This window comes from Carcharodon carcharias, chromosome 17 (genome assembly GCF_017639515.1).
Source record: "Carcharodon carcharias isolate sCarCar2 chromosome 17, sCarCar2.pri, whole genome shotgun sequence".
Classification (NCBI taxonomy): domain Eukaryota; kingdom Metazoa; phylum Chordata; class Chondrichthyes; order Lamniformes; family Lamnidae; genus Carcharodon; species Carcharodon carcharias.
The window spans coordinates 39,788,158-39,806,242 of NC_054483.1; positions in this window are offsets into that span (position 1 = coordinate 39,788,158).

Genomic DNA, 18,085 nt, shown 5'->3' on the forward strand with positions numbered 1-18,085 from the left:
CCACTAGAGTCAGTGTCTGATGTAAGGAAGCTGTGACGAGCCGCTGGAGTCAGTGTGGGATATAGGGAAACCATAGAGAGCCGCTGCAGTAAGTGTCGGCTATTTGGAAAACGTAGAGAGCCACTGGACTCAGTTTCGGCTATGGGGAAACCGTAGAGAGCTTCTGAAGTCAGTGTGGGATTACTGGAATCCTTAGAGAGCCGCTGGAGTTTTTGTGCACTATAGGGAATCTTTTGAGAGCACGATGGACAGTGTGGGCTATAGGGAAACCATAGAGAGCCACTTTAATCATTGTGGGATATAGGCGAGCTGTAGAGATCCACTGGAGTCAGTATGGGCTATAGGGAAACCGGTGAGAGCCACTGGAGTCAGTATAGATTATAGGGAAACCGTAGAGAGCCAATGGCTTCACTGTGTACTATAGGGAAACCATAGAGAGCCGCTGGAGTCACTGTGGACTATAGGAAAAGCATAGGGAGCCATTGGTTTCAGTGTCTACTATAGGGAAACCATAGAGAGCCTCTGGTGTCAATGTGGAATATAGGAAAAGCGTAGAGAGCCACTGGACTGAGTGTGGGATATTGGAGAACCGTACAGAGCCAATGGAGTCAGAGTGGGCTATAGGGAAACCGTAGAGAGCCACTGAAGTCACTGTGGGATAATGGGAATCCCTTGAGAGCAGCTGGAGTCAGTGTGAAATATTCGGAAACGGTTGAGAGCCACTAGGGACAGTGTGGGTTATAGAAAAACCGTATAGAGCCGCTGGAATCATTGTGGGATATTAGGAAGCCACAGAGAGCCACTGGAGTCTGTGTGGGCTACAGGGAAACCGTACAGAGCCACTGGAGTCAGTGTGGACTATAGGGAGACCGTATAGAGCCTGTGGTGTCAGTGCGGACAATAGCGAAACCTTGGAGTGCCAATGGTGTCAGTGTGCACTATAGGGAAACCGTAGAGAGCGGCTGGAGTCATGTGGACCATAGGAAAAATGTAGAGCGCGACTGGAGTGATTTTGGGATGAAGGGAAACCCTACAGAGCACTGGAGTCAGTGTGGGCTAATCGGAAGCCGTAGAGAGGTGCAGGAGACACTGTATGATATAGGGAAATGATAGTGAGCCACTGGTTTCTGTGTCGGCTATAGGGAAACCGCAGAGAGCTGTTGGAGTCAGTGTGGGGTATAGGGAAACTGTAGTGAGCTGCTGAAGTCAGTGAGGGATAAAGCGAAACCCTTGAGAGTCTCGGCAGTCAGTATAAACTGTAGGAAAACAGTGAGAGCGACTAGAGTCAGTGTTGTCTATAGGAAAAACGTAGAGAGCTGCTGGAATCATTGTGCGCTTCAGGGAAACCGTAGGGAGCCGCTGGAGTCAGAGTGGACTCTAGGGAAACTTTAGAGAACTTATGTTGTCAGTGTGGACTATAGGGAATCCATAGAGAGCCAAGGGTTTCAGTTTGCACTATAGGGAAACAGTAGAGAGCCGCTGGAGTCCGTTTGGAATTTAGGGAAACAGTAGAGAGCCGCTGGAGTCAGTGTGGATTATAGGAAAACCGTAGAGAGCCACTTGAGTCATGTGGGCTTTAGGGAATCTGTAGAGAGCCAGTTGAGTCATTGTGGGATATTGGGAAGCCATAGAGAGCATCTGGAGTCAGTATGGGCAATAGGGAAACCGTAGAGAGCCTCTGGAGTCAGTGTGGACTATAGGGAAACCGTAGCAAGCCATTGCAGTCAGTGTGGGATATAGGGAAACCTTAGAGAGCCTCTGGAGTCATTGTAGGCTATAGGGAAACAATAGAGAGCCTCTTCAGTAAGTGTAGGCTATGGGGAAACCGCAGACAGGTGCAGGAGTCAGTGCAGTCTAAAGGGAAACTTTCGAGAGCCACTAGGGTCAGTGTGGGCTTTAGAAAAACCCTAGAGAACGCTGGAATCAGTGTGGGACACAGGGAAGCCGTAGAGAGCCAAAAGGGTCGGTGTGGACTATAGAGAAATGGCAGAGGGCCACTAGAGTGAGTGTGTAATATTAGTGAAACCGTAGCGAGCCATTGTTTCAGTGTGGGATATAGGGAAACTGCAGAGATCCACTGGAGTTAGTGTGGGCTACAGGGAAACCGTAGAGAGCTGCTGGAGTCAGTGTGGTTTAAAGGGAATCCCTTGAGAGCTACTGAAGGCAAAGTGGGATAAAAGGAAAGCGTTGAGAGCCGCTGGAGTCAGTTTGGACTTCAGGGAAATTTGGGAGAGCTGCTGGAATCAGTGCAGGCTTTAGCTGAACCATAGGGAGCATCTGGAGTCAGTGTGGACTATAGAGAAACCATAGAGAGCCAGTGGAGTCAGTGTGTGATATAGGGAAACACTAGGGAGCCACTGGGGTCAGTGTGGACTATAGGGAAACAGTAGAGAGCCACTGGAGACACTGTGGGCTACATGTAAAACGTAGAGAGCCACTGGAGACAGTGTGTACTAGAAGGAAACCATAGAGATCCACAGGGGTCAGTGTGGACTATAGGGAAACCGTAGAGAGCCACTAGAGTCAGTGTGTGACATAGGGAAACCGTAACGAGCCACTGGAGTCAGTTTGGGATATAGGGAAACCATAGAGAGCCAGTGCATTCAGTGTCGGCTTTTGGGAAAACGTAGAGAGCCGTTGGAGTCAGTGTGGTCCATTGGGAAACCGTAGAGAGCCACTGGAGACATTGTGGACTAGAGCGAAACCGTAGCGAGCCAGTGGGGTCAGTGTGGACTATAGGGAAACCTTAGAGAGCCACTAGAGTCAGTGTATGATGTAAGGAAGCCGTGGCGAGCCGCTGGAGTCTGTGTGGGATTTAGGGAAACCATAGAGAGCGACTGCAGTCAGCGTCGGCTATTTGGAAAACGTAGAGAGCCGCTGGACTCAGTTTCGGCTATGGGGAAACCGTAGAGAGCTTCTGAAGTCAGTGTGGGATTACGGGAATCCCTTGAGAGCCGCTGGAGTTTTTGTGGACTATAGGGAATCTTTTGAGAGCACTATGGACAGTGTGGGCTATAGGAAAACCATAGAGAGCCACTTTAATCATTGTGGGACATAGGCAAGCTGTAGAGAACCACTGGAGTCAGTATGGGCTATAGGGAAACCGGTGAGAGCCACTGGAGTCAGTGTAGACTATAGGGAAACCTTAGAGAACCACTAAAGTTAGTGTGTGATATAAGGAAACTGCAGCGAGCCACTGGAGTCACTGTAGGCTATAGGAAAACCACAGAGAGCCACTGCAGTCAGTGTCGGCTATGGGGAATCCGTAGACAGCTGCTGAAGTCAGTGTGGGATAAAGGGAAACCCTTGAGAGCTGATGAAGTCAGTTTGGACTATAGGGAAACATTTGAGAGGCATTATGGATATTGTGGGCTATAGGAAAACTGTAGAGAGCCCTGGAATCATAGTGGGATATAGTGAAACCGTAGAGAGCGAGTGGAGTCAGTGTGGACTATAGGGAAACTTTAGAGAGCCACTGGAGACAGTGTGAGCTATGGGGAAACCGTAGAGAGCCACTAGAGACAGTGTGTGATATAGAGAAATCATAGCGAGCCACTGGAGTCAGTGTGGGATAGAGGGAAACCATAGAGAGCCGAAGCATTCAGTGTCGGCTTTTGGGAAACCGTAGAGAGCCACTGGGGTCTGTGTGGACAACAGGGAAACCTTAGAGAGCCACTAGAGACAGTGTGTGACATAGGGAAACCTTAGAGAGCCACTAGAGACAGTCTGTGACATAGGGAAACTATAGCGAGCCTCTGGAGTATGTGTGGGATATAGGGAAACCATAGAGAGCCACTGCAGTCAGTGTCGGCTAATGGAAACCCTTGAGAGCCGCTGCAGTCAGTGTGGGCTATAGGGAAACCGTAGAGAGCTGCTGAAGTCAGTTTGGGATAAAGGGAAACACTTGAGAGCCGCTGCAGTCAGTGTGTACTATAGGCAAACCGGTTTAGAGCTAGTGGAGTCAGTGTGGACTATAGTGTAACCGTAGAGAGCCATTGGAGTCAGTGAGGGATATAGGAAAACCTTGGAGAGCCTCTGGGGTCAGTGTGGGCTATAGGGAAAACGTTGTCAGCTGCTGGAGTCTTTGTCGGCTATACGGAAAACGTTGAGAGCCACTGGGGTCAGTGTGGACTATAGGGAAACCGAATTGAGCCGCTAGGTCAGTGTGTGATATAGGGAAAATGTAGCCAGACACTGGAGTCAGTGTGGGATATAGGGAGACAATAGAGAGCCACTGCAGTTAGTGTTGCCTATTTGGAATCCATAGAGAGCCACTGTAGTCAGTGTGCACTATAGGGAAACCGTAGAGAGCTGCTCGAGTCAGTGTGGGCTATAGGGAAACCGTAGAGAGCCGCTGGGGTCAGTGTGGACTATAGGGAAACCGTAGAGAGCCACTAGAGTCAGTGTCTGATATAGGGAAACCGTAGCGAGTTTTTGGAGTCAGTGTGGGATATAGGGAGACCATAGAGAGCCACTGCAGTTAGTGTCGCCTATTTGGAATCCATAGAGAGCCCCTGGAATCAGTGTGGGCTATAGGGAAACCATAACAAGCCACTGGATTCAGTGTGGTCTATAGGGAAACTGTAGAGAGGCTATGGTGTCAGTTTGGACTATAGGGAAACCGTAGAGAGCCACTGGGGTCAGTGTGGTCTACAGGAAAACCATAGATAGCCGCTGGAATCAGTGTGGGATATCGGGAAGCCGTAGAGATCCACTGGGGACAGTGTGGACGAAAGGGAATCCATAGAGAGCCTCTAGACCCAGTGTGTGAAATAGCGAAACTGTAGCGAGCCACTGGAGTCAGTGTGGACCATAGTGAAAACATGGAGAGTCACTTCATTCAGTGTCGGCTATGGGGAAACCGTAGAGAGCCGCTGGAGTCAGTTTGTGCTATAGGGCAACCGTAGAGGGCCGCTGAAGTCGTGGGATAAAGGGAAATCCTTGAGAGCCGCTGGAGTCAGTGTGGACAATAGGCAAACCGTAGAGAGCCACTGGTGTCTGTGTGGACTATAGGGAAAACGTAGCGAGCCATTGGATGCAGTGTGAGATATAGGGAAACCGTAGAGATCCACTGGAGTTAGTGTGGGCTATAGGGAAACCGTAGAGAGCCGCTGGAATCAGTGTGGGATAATAGGAAAACCTTGAGAGCTGCTGAAGTCAGCGTGTGATAAAGGGAAAGCCTTGAGAGCAGCTGGAGACATTTTTGACTATAGGGAAAACCTGGAGAGCCGCTGGAATCAGTGCAGGATTTAGGTGAAATATAGGGAGCAGCTGGAGTCAGTGTGGACTATAGGGAAACCGTAGAGAGCCGTTGTAGTCAGTGTGTGATATAGGGAAACAGTAGAGAGCCACTGGGGTGAGTGTGGTCTACAGGAAAACAGTAGAGAGCCGCTGCAATCAGTGTGGGATAAAGGGAAGCCATAGAGAGCCACTGGGTTCAGTGTGGACTATATGAATCCGTAGAGAGCCACTAGACTCAGTGTGCGATATATCAAAACCGTAGCGAGCCACTGGAGTCAGTGTGGCCTATAGCGAAACTATAGAGACCCACTTCAGCCAGTTTCGGCTATGGGGAAACCGTAAGAACTGCTGGAGTCATTGTGGGCAATAGGGAAACCGTAGAGAGCCGCTGCAGTCAGTGTGGGATAAAGGTAAGCCCTTGAGAGCCGCTGGAGTCAGTCGGACTATAGGGAAAGTGTTGAGAGCAACTAGGGCCAGTGTGGCGTATTGAAGAACCGTAGAGAGCCGCTGGAATCATTGTGGGATATAGTGAAACCGTAGAGAGCGAGTGGAGTCAGTGTGGAGTATAGGCAAACTGTAGAGAGCGAGCGCAGTCAGTGTGGACTATAGGGAAACTTTAGAGAGCCACTGTAGACACTGCAGTCAGTGTCAGCTAATGGAAACCCTTGAGAGCCGCTGCAGTCAGTGTGGGCTATAGGGAAACCGTAGAGAGCTGCTGAAGTCAGTGTGGGATAAAGGGAAACACTTGAGAGCCGCAGCATTCAGTGTGGACTATAGGCAAACCGGTAGAGAGCCAGTGGAGTCAGTGTGGACTATAGGGTAACCGTAGCGAGCCATTGGAGTCAGTGAGGGATATAGGAAAACCTTAGAGAGCCTCTGGGGTCAGTGTGGGCTATAGGGAAAACGTTGGGAGCTGCTGGAGTCTTTGTGGGCTATAAGGAAAACGCTGAGAGCCACTGGGGTCAGTGTGGACTATAGGGAAACCGAATTGAGCCACTAGGTCAGTGTGTGATATAGGGAAACCGTAGCCAGGCACTGGAGACAGTGTGGGATATAGGGAGACCATAGAGAGCCACTGTAGTTAGTGTCGGCTATTTGGAATCCATAGAGAGCCACTGTAGTCAGTGTGCACTATAGGGAAACTGTAGAGAGCTGCTGGAGTCAGTGTGGGCTATAGCGAAAGTGTAGAGAGCTGCTGGGATCAGTGTGGACTATAGGGAAACCTTAGAGAGGCAATGGTGTCAGTGTGGACTATAGGGAAACCGTAGAGAGCCACTGCGGTCAGTGTGGTCTACAGGAAAACCATAGATAGCCGCTGGAATCAGTGTGGGATATCGGGAAGCCGTAGAGAGCCACTGGGGACAGTGTGGACGAAAGGGAATCCATAGAGAGCCTCTAGACTCAGTGTGTGAAATAGCAAAACTGTTGCGAGCCACTGGAGTCAGTGTGGACCATAGTGAAACCATTGAGAGCCACTTCATTCAGTATCGGCTATGGGGAAACCGTAGAGAGCCGCAGGAGTCAGTGTGTGCTATAGGGCAACCGTAGAGGGTCGCTGAAGTCATTGTGGGATAAAGGGAAACACTTGAGAGCCGCTGGAGTCAGTGTGGACAATAGGCAAACCGTAGAGAGCTACTGGGATCAGTGCGTTCTATAGGGAATCCGTAGAGAGCCACTAGACTCAGTGTGTGAAATAGCGAAACCGTAACGAGCCACTGGAGTCAGTGTGGACTACAGCGAAACCATGGAGAGCCACTGGAGTCAGTGTGGGCTATAGGGAAACCGTAGAGAGCCACTGGAGTCAGTGTGGTCTATAGGGAAACCGTAGAGAGGCAATGGTGTCAGTGTGGACTATAGGGAAACCGTAGAAAGACACTGCGGTCAGTGTGGTCTACAGGAAAAGCATAGATAGCCGCTGGAATCAGTGTGGGATATCGGGAAGCAGTAGAGAGCCACTGGGGACAGTGTGGTCTATAGGGAATCCATAGAGAGCCTCTAGACTCAGTGTGTGAAATAGCGAAACTGTAGCGAGCCACTGGAGTCAGTGTGGACCATAGTGAAACCATGGAGAGCCACTTCATTCAGTGTCGGCTATGGGGAAACTGTAGAGAGCCGCTGGAGTCAGTGTGTGCTATAGGGCAACCGTAGAGGGCCGCTGAAGTCATTGTGGGATAAAGGGAAACACTTGAGAGCCGCTGGAGTCAGTGTGGACAATAGGCAAACCGTAGAGAGCCACTGGGGTCAGTTTGTTCTATAGGGAATCCGTAGAGAGCCACTAGACTCAGTGTGTGAAATAGCGAAACCGTAGCGAGCCACTGGAGTCAGTGTGGCCTACAGCGAACCCATGGAGAGCCACCGGAGTCAGTGTGGGCTATAGGGAAACCGTTGAGTGCCTCTGAAGTCATTGTGGGATAAAGGGAAACCCATGAGAGCCGCTGCAGTCACTGTGGACAATAGGGAAACCATTTAGAGCCACTAGGGTCAGTGTGGGCAATAGGAAAACCGTAGAGAGCCAGTGGAGTCAGTGTGGACTATAGACAACCCTTGGAGAGCCAGTGGAGTCAGTGCAGACTATGGTGAAACCGTAGAGAGCCAGTGGAGTCAGTGTGGTCTAAAGGGAAAACGTAGAGAGCTGCTGAAGTCAATGTGGGATAACGGGAAACCATAGAGAGCTGCTGGAGTCAGTGTGGGCAATAGGGAAACCGTAGAGAGCCACTGGAGACAGTGTGTACTAAAGGGAAACCATAGAGAGCCACTGGGGTCACTGTTCACTATAGGGAAACCGTAGAGAGCCACTAGAGTCAGTGTGTGATATCGGGAAACCGTGGCGAGCCTTTAGAGTCAGTGAGGGATATACGAAAACCTTAGAAAGCCGCTGGAGTCACTGAGGGACATAGGGAAACCGTGGAGAGCCGCTGGAGTCATCGTGGGCAATAGGGAAACCGTAGAGAGCCGCTGCAGTCAGTGTGGGATAAAGGTAAACCCTTGAGAGCCGCTGGAGTCAGTGTGGACTGTAGTGAAACCGGAGAGTGCCTCTGAAGTCATTCTGGGATAAAGGGAAACCCTTGAGAGCCGCTGCAGTCACTGTGGACAATAGGGAATCCATTTAGAGCCACTAGGGTCAGTGTGGTCAATTGGAAAAACGTAGAGAGTCCCTGGAATCAGTGTGGGCTGAAGGGAAACCAAAGAAAGCTGCTGGAATCAGTGTGGGATATAGTGAAACCGTAGAGAGTCAGTGGACTCAATGTGGACTATAGGCAACCCATAGAGAGCCAGTGGAGTCAGTGCGGACTATAGGGAAACCATAGAGAGCCCCTGGAGTCAGTGTGGGCTCTATGGAAACCCTGGAGAGCTACTGGAGACAGTTTGCACTAGAGGGAAACCGTAGAGAGCCACTGGAGTCAATGTTGACTACAGGGAAACCGTAGAGAGCCAGTAGAGTCAGTGTTTGATATAGGGAAACCGCAGCGAGCCACTGGAGTCACTGTGGACTATAACGAAACCATGGAGAGCCACTTCAGTCAGCGTCTGCTATGGGGAAACTGTAGAGAGCCACTGGGGTCAGTGCGTTCTATAGGGAATCCCTAGAGAGCCACTAGACTCAGTGTGTGTAATAGCGAAACCGTAGCGAGCCACTGGAGTCAGTGTGGACTACAGCGAAACCATGGAGAGCCACTGGAGTCAGTGTGGGCTATAGGGAAACCGTAGAGTGCCTATGAAGTCATTGTGGGATAAAGAGAAACCCTTGAGAGTCGCTGCAGTCACTGTGGACAATAGGGAAACCATTTAGAGCCACTAGGGTCAGTGTGGGCAATAGGAAAACCGTAGAGAGCCCCTGGAATCAGTGTGGGCTGAAGGGAAACCATAGAAAGCCGCAGGAATCAGTGTGGGATATAGTGAAACCGTAGAGAGCCAGTGGAGTCAGTGTGGACTATAGGCAACCCATAGAGAGCCAGTGGAGTCAGTGCGGTCTATAGAGAAACCGTAGAGAGCCAGTGGAGTCAGTGTGGTCTATAGGGAAACCATAGAGAGCTGCTGAATTCAATGTGGGATAACGGGAAACCATAGAGAGCTGCTGGAGTCAGTGTGGGCAATAGGGAAACCGTAGAGACCCACTGGAGACAGTGTGTACTAAAGGGAAACCATAGAGAGCCACTGGGGTCAGTGTTGACTACAGGGAAACCGTAGAGAGCCACTAGAGTCAGTGTGTGATATCGGGAAACGGTGGCGAGCCTTTGGAGTCAGTGAGGGATATACGAAAACCTCAGAAAGCAGCTGGAGTCACTGAGGGACATAGGGAAACCGTAGAGAGCCGCTGGAGTCAGCGTGGGCTATAGGGAAATCGTAGAGAGCCACTGGAGACAGTGTGGACTAGAGCGAAACTGTAGAGAGCCACTGGGGTCAGTGTGGACTATAGGGAAACCTTAGAGAGCCACGAGAATAAGTGTGTGATATAGGGAAACGATAGCGAGCCACTGGAGTCAGTGTGGGATATAGGGAAAACATAGAGAGCCACTGCAGTCAGTGTCGGCTATTTGGAAACTGTAGCGAGCCACTGGAGTCAGTGTGGACTATAGCGAAACCATGGAGAGCCACTTCAGTCAGTGTCGGCTATGGCGAAACCGTAGAGAGCCGCTGGAGTCAGTGTGGGCTATAGGGAAACTGTAGAGAGCCACTGGAGACAGTGTGTACTAGCGGGAAACCGTAGAGAGCCACTGGGGTATGAGTTGACTATAGGGAAAACGTAGAGAGCAACTAGAGTCAGTGGGTGATATAGAGAAACCGTAGCGAGCCATTGGAGAAAGTGAGGGATATAGGAAAAACTTAGAGAGCAGCTGGAGTCAGTGTGGGCTATAGGGAAACCGTAGAGAGCCGTTGGATTCAGTCTGGGCTATAGGGAAACCATAGACAGCCACTGCAGTCAGTGTCGGCTATAGGGAAACCGTAGAGAGCCGTTGGATTCAGTCTGGGCTATAGGGAAACCGTACACAGCCACTGCAGTCAGTGTCGGCTATAGGGAAACCGTAGAGAGCCTCTGGAATCAGTGTGGGCTATAGGGAAACCGCAGAGAGCTGCTGAATTCAGCGTGGGATAAAGGGAAACCGTAGAGAGCCACTGGAGTCAGTGTGGGATATAGGGAATGCGTAGTGAGCCATTAGACTCAGTGTGTGATATAGCGAAACCGTAGCCAGCTGCTGGAGTCAGTGTGGGATATAGGGAAAACTTTGCAGATCCACGGGAGTCCCTGTGGACTATAGGGAAATCGTAGAGAGCCACTGGAGTGAGTGTGTGATATAAGGAAACTGTGCAGAGCCACAGGAGTCATTGCGGGCTTGAGGGAATCTCTAGTGAGCCCTGTATTCAGCGAGGGCTATAGGGAAAACATACAGAGTCACGTGTCTGTTTGGGATATAGGGAAACCGTAGAGTACCACTAGAGGCAGTATGAACTATAGGGAATCTGTAGAGAGCCGCTGGGGTCTGTGTGGGATATAGGGAAAATGTGGAGAACCTCTGGAGTCAGTGTGGGCTATAGGGAAACTGTAGAGAGCCGCTTGAGTCAGTGTGGGCTAAAGGGAAAGCCTAGAGAGCCGCTGAAGTCAGTGTGGGATCAAGGGAAACCCTTGAGAGCTGCTGCCGTCAGTGTGGACAAAAGGGAATCAATTTAGAGCCACTGGAGGGGAACCGTAGAGAGCCACTGTGGTCAGTGTTGACTACAGGGAAACAGAAGAGAGCCACTAGAGTCAGTGTTTGATATAGGGAAACTGTAGCGAGCCACTGGAGTCACTGTGGACTATAACGAAACCATGGAGAGCCACTTCAGTCAGTGTCTCACCTATGGGGAAACCGTAGAGAGCCACTGGGGTCAGTGCGTTCTATAGCGATTCCGTAGAGAGCCACTAGACTCAGTGTGTGAAAGAACAAAACCCTAGCGAGCCACTGGAGTCAGTGTGGACTATAGCAAAACCATGGAGAGCCACTTCAGTCAGTGTCGGCTAATGGGAATCCGTAGAGAGCTGCTGGAGGCTGTGTGGGCGTTAGGGAAACCGTAGAGAGCCGCTGAAGTCTTTTTGGGATAAAGGGAACCCCTTGAGAGCCACAGGAGTCAGTGTGGGCTTGAGGGAATCTGTAGTGAGCCACTGGATTCAGCGAGGGCTATAGGGAAACCATCCAGAGCCACTTGAGTAAGTGTGGGATATAGGGAAATCGTAGAGTACCACTAGAGGCAGTATGAACTATAAGGAATCTGTAAAGAGCCACTGGAGTCTGTGTGGGGTATAGGGAAAATTTGGAGAGCCGCTGGAGTCAGTGTGGACTATAGGGAAACCGTAGATAGCCACTGGAGTCAGTGTGGGTTATAGGGAAACCGTAGAGAGCCAGTGGAGTCAGTGTGGACTATAGGCAACCCATAGAGAGCCAGTGGAGTCAGTGCGGATTATACTGAAACCTTAGAGAGCTGCTGAAGTCAACGTTGGATAACGGGAAACCATAGAGATCCAATGGAGTCAGTGTGGGCTATAGGGAAACCGTAGAGAGCCACTGGGGTCAGTGTTGACTATAGGGAAACTGTAGGGAGCCACTAGAATCAGTGTGTGATATCGGGAAAACATAGCAAGCCTTTGGAGTCAGTGTGGTCTACAGGAAAACCGTAGAGAGCTGCTGGAATCACTGTGGGATATAGGGAATCCGTAGAGAGCCACTAGACTCAGTGTGTGATATAGCAATGCTTTAGCGAGCCACTGGAGTCAGTGTGGGATATAGGGAAAACTTTACATATCCATGGGAATCATTGTCGACTATAGGGAAATGGTAGAGAGGCACTGGAGTGAGTGTGGGAATTAAGGAAACCGTACAGAGCCACAGGAGTCAGTGTGGGTTTGAAGAAATCTGTAGTGAGCCACTGGATTCAGCGAGGGCTATAGGGAAACCATCCAGAGCCACTAGAGTAAGTGTGGGAAACAGGGAAACTGTAGAGTACCACTAGAGGCAGTGTGAACAATAGGGTAGCTGTAGAGAGCCTTTGGAGTCTGTGTGGGATGTAGGGAAAATGTGGAGAGCCGCTGGAGTCGGTGTGGCCAATAGGGAAACCATAGATGCCGCTGGAGTCAGTGTGGACTATAGGGAAACCGTGGAGAGCCGCTGGAGTCAGTGTGGGAAAAAGGTGAAGCCTTGAGAGCCGCTGGAGTCAGTGTGGGCTTTAGGGAAACCGTTGAGAGCCACTAGGGTCAATGTGGGCTATAGGAAAAAGGTAGAGAGCCGCTGGAATCATTGTGGGATATAGTGGAACCGTAGAAAGCCAGTGGAGTCAGTGTCGGCTATTGGGAAACCGTAGAGAGCCACTGGAGTGAGTGTGGGCTATAGGGAAACCGTAGAGAGCCTCTGGAGTCAGCGTGGGCTATAGCAAAACCGTAGAGAGCCGCTGGAGACAGTGTGGACTAGAGCGAAACTGTAGAGAGCCACCGGTGTCATTGTGGACCATAGGGAAACCTTAGAGAGCCACTAGAGCCAGTGTTTGATATTCGGAAACCGTAGCGAGCCACTGGAGTCACTGTGGGATATAGGGAAACCATAGAGAGCGACTGCAGTCTGTGTCGGCTATTGGGACACCGTATAGAGCCGCTGGAGTCAGTGTGGGCTATAGGGAAACCGTCGATAGCCACTGGGGTCAGTGTGGACTATAGGGAAACCGTGGAGAGCCACTGGAGTCAGTGTGGGAAAAAGGTGAAGCCTTGAGAGCCGCTGGAGTCAGTGTGGACTATAGGGAAACCGTTGAGAGCCACTAGGGTCAGCGTGGGCTTAGGAAAAAGGTAGAGAGCCGCTGGAATCATTGTGGGACATAGTGAAACCGTAGAAAGCCAGTGGAGTCATTGTGGACCATAGATAAACCGTAAAAAGCCACAGGGGTAATTCTGGACTGTAGGGAAACCGTAGAGAGCCACTAGAGACAGTGTGGACTAGAGCGAAACTGTAGAGAGCCACCGGTGTCATTGTGGACCATAGGGAAACCTTAGAGAGCCACTAGAGCCAGTGTTTGATATTCGGAAACCGTAGTGAGCCACTGGAGTAACTGTGGGATATAGGGAAACCATAGAGAGCGACTGCAGTCTGTGTCGGCTATTGGGACACCGTAGAGAGCCGCTGGAGTCAGTGTGGGCTATCGGGAAACCGTAGAGAGCTGCTGAAGTCAGGATGGGACAAAGGGAAAGCTTTGAAAGCCGCTGGATTCAGTGGGGACTATAGGGAAACCATTGATTTCCACTAGGGTCCGTGTGGGCTATAGGAAAACCGTAGAGAGCCGCTGGAATCAGTGTGGGCTATAGGGAAACTGTAGAGAGCCACTGGAGTCAGTGTGGTCCACAGGAAAACTGTAAAGATACGCTGGAATCAGTGTGGGATATAGGGAATCCGTAGAGAGCCACTAGACTCAGTGTGTGATATAGCAATGCTTTAGCGAGCCACTGGAGTCAGTGTGGGATATAGGGAAAACTTTACACTTCCATGGGAGTCAGTGTCGACTATAGGAAAATGGTAGAGAGGCACTGGAGTGAGTGTGGGAAATAAGGAAACCGTACAGAGCCACAGGTGTCAGTGTGGGTTTGAGGAAATCTGTAGTGAGCCACTGGAATCAGCGAGGGCTATAGGGAAACCATCCAGAGCCACTAGAGTAAGTGTGGGATATACGGAAACTGTAGAGTACCACTAGAGGCAGTGTGAACAATAGGGAAGCTGTAGAGAGCCTTTGGAGTCTGTGTGGGATATAGGGAAAATGTGGAGAGCCGCTGGAGTCGGTGTGGCCAATAGGGAAACCATAGATGCCGCTGGTGTCAGTGTGGACTATAGGGAAACCGTCGAGAGCCACTGGGGTCAGTGTGGACTATAGGGAAACCGTCGAGAGCCGCTGGAGTCAGTGTGGGAAAAAGGTGAAGCCTTGAGAGCCGCTGGAGTCAGTGTGGACAAGAGGGAAACCGTTGAGAGCCACTAGGGTCAGTGTGGGCTATAGGAAAACGGTAGAGAGCCGCTGGAATCATTGTGGGATATAATGAAACCGTAGAAAGCCAGTGGAGTCAGTGTGGACCATAGACAAACCGTAAGAGCCACTGGAGTCAGTGCGGACTACAGGAAAACTGTAAAGTTACGCTGGAATCAGTGTGGGATATAGGGAATCCGTAGAGAGCCACTAGACTCAGTATGTGATATAGCGAATCTTTACCGAGCCACTGGAGTCATTGTGGGATTTAGGGAAAACATTACAGTCATTGTGGACTATAGGGAAATCGTAGAGAGCCACTGGAGTGGTTGTGGGATATAAGGAAACAGTATAGAGCCACAGGATTCAGTGTGGGCTTGAGGGAATCTTTAGTGAGCCATTGGATTCAGCGAGGGCTAAAGGGAAACCGTAGAGAGCCACTGGTGAAAGTGTGGACTATAGGAAAACCGTAGAAAGCCGCTTGGATCAGTGTGGGATATAATGAAACCGTAGAGAGCCAGTGGATTCAGTGCGGACTATAGGCAACCCATAGAGAGCCATTGGAGTCATTGTGGACTATAGGGAAACCGTAGAGAGCCTGTGGAGACAGTGTGTACTAGGGGGAAACCGCAGAGAGCCACTGGGGTCAATGTTCACCATAGGGAGACCGTAGAGATCAACTAGAGTCAGTGTGTGATATAGGGAAAATGTAGTGAGCCACTGCAGTCACTGTGGGCTATAGGGAAACCGTGGAGCACCACTGGATACAGTGTGGACTAGTGCGAGACTGTAGAGAGCGACTGGGGTCAGTGTGAACTATCGAGAAATCTTACAGAGCCACTAGAGTCAGTGTGTGATTTAGGGAAACCATAGCGAGCCGCTGGAGTCAGTGTGAGATATAGGGAAACCACACAGAGCCACTGCAGTCAGTGTCGGCTATTGGGAAACCGTAGAGAGCCTCTGGAGTCAGTGTGGGCTATAGGGAAACGGTAGAGAGCTGCTGAAGTCAGTGTGGGACAAAGGGAATCCCTTGACAGCCGCTGGAGTCGGTGTGGACTATAGGTAAACGATTGTGATCCACTAGGGTCATTGAGGGCAATAGGAAAACCGTAGAGAGCCTCTGGAATCAGTTTGGGCAAATGGGAAAACATAGAAGGCCACTGGAGTCAGTGTGGTCTAAAGGGAAACCGCAGAGATGCAATGGTGTCAGTGTGGAGTATAGGGAAACCGTAGAGAGCCACTGGGGTCATTGTGGTCTACAGGAAAACCGTAGAGAGCTGCTGGAATCAGTGTGTGATATAGTGAAGCCGTAGAGAGCCACTGGGGTCAGTGTGGACGATAGGGAATCTGTAGAGAGCCACTAGACTCAGTGTGTGAAATAGCGAAACCGTAGCGATCCACTGGAGTCAGTATGGACTATAGTGAAACCATGGAGAGCCACTTCAGTCAGTGTCAGCTATGGGCAAACCGTAGAGAGCCGCTGGAGTCAGTGTAGGCTATAGCAAAACCGTAGAGAGCTGCTGAAGTCGGTGTGGGATAAAGGGAAACCCTTGAGAGCTGCTGGAGTCAGTGTGGAATATAGGGAAACCATTGAGAGCCACTAGGGTCAATGTGGCTATAGGAAAACCATAGAAAGCCGCTTGGATCAGTGTGGGATATAATGAAACCATAGAGAGCCACTGGATTCATTGTGGGATATAGGGAAACCATAGAGAGCCTCTGTAGTCAGTGTCGGTTATTGGGAAACCGTAGAAAGCCACTGGAGACACGTTGGGCTATAGGGAAACCGTCGAGAGCCACTGGAGACAGTCTGGAGTAGTGCGAGACTGTAGAGAGCCACTGGGGTCAGTTTGAACTATAGGGAAAATTTAGAGAGCCACTAGGGTCAATGTGTGATTTAGGAAAACAGTAGAGAGCTGCTCGAGTAGGTGTGGTCTACAGGAAAACCGTAGAGAGCTGCTTGAATCAATGTGGGATATAGGGAATCCGTAGAGAGCCACTAGACTCAGTGTGTGATATAGCAAAACCGTAGCGAGCCCCTGGAGTCAGTGTGGGATATAGGGAAAACTTTACACATCCATGGGAGTCAGTGTCGACTATAGGGAAATGGTAGAGAGGCACTGGAGTGAGTGTGGGATATAAGGAAACCGTACAGGGCCACAGGAGTCAGTGTGAGTTTGAGGGAATCTGTAGTGAGCCACTGGATTCAGCGAGGGCTATAGGGAAACCATCCAGAGCCTCTAGAGTCAGTGTGGGATATAGGGAAAACATAGAGTACCACTAGAGGCAGTGTGAGCTATAGGGAAGCTGTAGAGAGCAGCTGGGGTCTGTGTGGGATATAGGGAAAATGTGGAGAGCCGCTGGAGTCGGTGTGGGCAATAGGGAAACCGTAGAGAGCCGCTGGAGAGAGTGTGGACTATAGTGACACCGTGGACAGCCGCTAGAGTCAGTGTGTGATATAGGGAAACCGTAGAGAACCTCTGGAGTCAGTGTTGACTATAGGAAACCGTGTAGAGCTACAGGAGTCATTGTGGGATATAGGGAAACCATAGAGTACCACTAGATGCAGTGTGAACCATAGGGAATCTGTAGAGAGCCGATGCAGTCTGTGTGGAATATAGGGAAAATGTGGAGAGCTGCTGGAATTAGTGTGGTCTATAGGGAAAACGTAGAGAGCCACTGGACTCAGTGTGGGCTATAGGGAAACCGTCGAGAGCCACTGGGGTCAGTGTGGACTATAGGGAAACCGTAGGCAGCCACTCGAGTCAGTGTGTGATATAGGGAAAACGTAGCGAGCCACTGGTTTCCTTGTGGGATATAGGGAAACCATAGAGAGCCACTGCAGTCAGTGTCTGCTATTTGGAAACAGTAGAGAGCCACTGAAGTCCGTGTGGGCTACAGGGAAACCGTAGAGAGCCGCTGAAGTCAGTGTGTGATAAAGGGATAGCCTGGAGAGCCGCTGGAGTCAGTATGGCTATAGGGAAACAATTGATAGCCTCTAGGGTCAGTGAGGGCAATAGGAAAACCATAGAGAGCCCCTGGAATCAGTTTGGCCAAAGGGAAAACATAGAAGGCCACTGGAGTCAGTGTGGTCTAAAGGGAAACCATAGAGAGGCAAAGGAGTCAGTGTGGACTATAGGAAACCGTATAGAGCCACTGGAGTCAGTGTGGTCTACAGGAAAACAGTAGAGAGACGCTGGAATCAGTGTGGACTATAGGGAAACCGTAGAAATCACTGGGGTCATTGTGGTCTACAGGAAAACCGTGGAGAGCTGCTGGAATCAATGTGTGATACAGGGAAGCCTTAGAGAGCCACTGGGGTCAGTGTGGACTATACGGAATCCGGAGAGAGCCACTAGACTCAGTGTGTGAAATAGCGAAACCGTAGCGATCCACTGGAGTCATTGTGGACTATAGTGAAACCATGGAGAGCCACTTCAGTCAGTACCAGCTATGGGCAAACCGTAGAGAGCCGCTGAAGTCAGTGTGGGATGAAGGGATACCCTCAATGTGGCTATAGGAAAACAGTAGAAAACCGCTTGGATCAGTGTGGGATATAATGAAACCGTAGAGAGCCAGTGGATTCAGTGTGGACTATAGGCAACCATTAGAGAGCCAGTGGAGTCAGTGTGGTCTATAGCGAAACCGTAGAGAGCCAGTGGAGTCAGTGTGCGCTATCGGGAAACAGTAGAGAGCCACTGGAGACATTGTGTACTAGAGGCAAACCGTAGAGGCAAAACTGGGATCAATGTTGACTATAGGGAAACCGTAGAGAGCCGTCTAGAGTCAGTGTGTGATATAGGGAAACCGTAGCGAGCCACTGGAGTCAGTGTGGGATATCGGGAAACCATAGAGAGCCACTGCAGGCAGTGTCGGC